This window comes from Desmodus rotundus, chromosome 5 (assembly GCF_022682495.2).
Source record: "Desmodus rotundus isolate HL8 chromosome 5, HLdesRot8A.1, whole genome shotgun sequence".
Lineage (NCBI taxonomy): Eukaryota > Metazoa > Chordata > Mammalia > Chiroptera > Phyllostomidae > Desmodus > Desmodus rotundus.
In genome coordinates, this window is record NC_071391.1 from 84,963,764 (window position 1) to 84,966,053 (window position 2,290).

General features: G+C 40.8%; 1 pseudogene; it reads right to left on the minus strand.

Annotated features, from left to right (window-relative positions):
* Positions 1–1,156: 1,156 nt before the first annotated feature.
* Positions 1,157–1,777, minus strand: LOC112314397 (non-histone chromosomal protein HMG-14 pseudogene; annotated as a pseudogene).
* Positions 1,778–2,290: the final 513 nt, after the last annotated feature.

Sequence of the window (2,290 nt, forward strand, 5' to 3'; positions counted from 1 at the left end):
AAACCATGATGAGATACCACCTCACGCCAGTCAGAATGGCCATCATAACCAAAGCAACAAACAACAAGTGTTGAATAGGTTGTGGAGAAAAAGGGAACCCTAGTGCACTGTTGTTAGGATTGCAGACTGGTGCAACCAGTATGGAAAACAGCATGGAATTTTCTCAGGAAACTAAAAATGGAACTGCCTTTTGACCCGGCAATTCCACTGCTAGGATTATATCCTAAGAACCCTGAAACACCAATCCAAAAGAACCTATGCACCCCTATGTTTATAGCTACAAAATTTACAATAGCCAAGTGCTGGAAGCAACCTAAGTGCCCATTTTTGTGAATGGATCAAAAATACTGTGGTACATTTACCCAGTGGAATTCTATGAAGCAGAAAGAAAGAAGGAGCTCCTACCCTTTGCAACAGCATGTATGGAACTGGAGAGTATTATGCTAAGTGAAATAAACCAGGTGGTGAAAGACAAATACCATATGCTCGCACCTTTAACTGGAACATAGTCAAGAAGATGAACAAGCAAGAAAAATACAATGAAAGACATTGAAATTGAGAACAGGCTGACAGTGACCAGAGGGGAGAGGGGAGGGGATTATAGGGGAAAAGGTTGAAGGGTTTGCATGAACAATTAATTATAAAGGACCCATGGACAAAAACAAGGGGTGGGTGGAAACAGGGGAGGGAGGTGGGGAAGGGTGGGAGAAAAGGCAGAAAACTGTACTTGAACAACAATAAAAAATGTTAAAAAAAAAAAAACAAACTATGGTACATACACATGATGGAATACTGCACAGCAGAAAGGAAGGAGCCACTACCCTTTGCAACAGCATGGATGGAACTGGAGTGCATTATGCTAAGTTAAATAAACCAGGCAGTGAAAGACAAATACCATATGATCGCACCTGTAAGTGGAACCTAAATAACAAACAGGCAAGCAAAATATAACCAGAGACACTGAGATAAAGAACAAACTGACTGTAACCGGAGGGGAGGAAAGAGGGTGGTAAAAAGGTAAAGAAGGGGAGGAGTTGTTAAGGAACATGTATAAAGGACACATGGACAAAGCCAAAGGGGGTAGGATTCAGGGTGGGAGGTGGGGACCGTTGGGGAGGGGTGGTGGTGCTGGGGAAATGGAGACAACTGTATTGAACAATAATTAAAAAAGAAGCATTTATACTTTTAAAGATGGGATGAGTTTTAATTCCCTCCTTAAAAATATTTCTAGAGCTTCTAAACAACTTTCATTAAAATAGTTAATAAAAATATTCCTTTAGAGTGTACAAGAAGGGAGATAGGGATCACTGATAGGACTTGGTATATGATATTAATCAGACTTGTCTTCTTTATCTCCTGCTTCATCTGGGGCTGGACTAACCTCCTTGTTTTCAGTTTCTCCATTTTCTGCAGGTAGATGTTTAGGTTCCTGGTTAGCCGATTCGGCCTTTTTTCCCTTTGCTCCCCCTTCCCCTTTTTTCTGCAGATTGTTACCTTTTTTGACTTCATTTCCACCTTTTACAGGAACAGATTAAGCTGAAAACCTCATCAATCTCCTCTTGGACTCTTCCTTTGCTGCCCTCTCCAAGGAGCTGAACTTCCTCTCTGGCACTGAATCATGGAGGCAGAGCAGGTGCCAAGAGCCTCCACAAACCTGGATGGTCTGGCTGCTGCTGCTTCTCTCATTGCTCGAGCTGCAGGGACCCTGCCATGGGGGATGGCACTCTTCCTTTAGTGTTTTGCAGGTTTGTTGGGAACAAATCCTCTCAGCTCTCATTTACCTAAAAATGTCTTTACCTCACTTCATTTTTAAAGGTTATTTTTGCTGGATATGGAATTCTGTGTTGATAGGTACTTTATTTGCTTAGAGACTAATGGATGTCATCCTTTAACTCCTGGCCTCCACTGTTCCTGATGAGAACACATTATTTGTGTATTTGTTTTCATGTCTGTAGTATGTCACATTTCTCTGGATGATTTCACAACTTTCAGAAGTTTGACTATGACGTGCATAGGTGTGACTTTCTTTGCTTGAGGGTTTGCTAAACTTCTTAGATCTGTAGGTTGATATATTTCACCAAATTTGAGCATTTCATCTTTATTTAACTCTTTCTACCCCACAATCTCTTTCCTTTCCTTCAGGGATTCTAGTTATATATATGTTAGACAGTTTTATATTTTCCCACAGGTTACTGAGGCTCTGCTCATTTTATTTCCATATTTTTTCTCTCTCTGCTCCAGATTGGATAATGTGTCTGGCTTTTTGTTCAAGTTCATGGATTCTTACTTC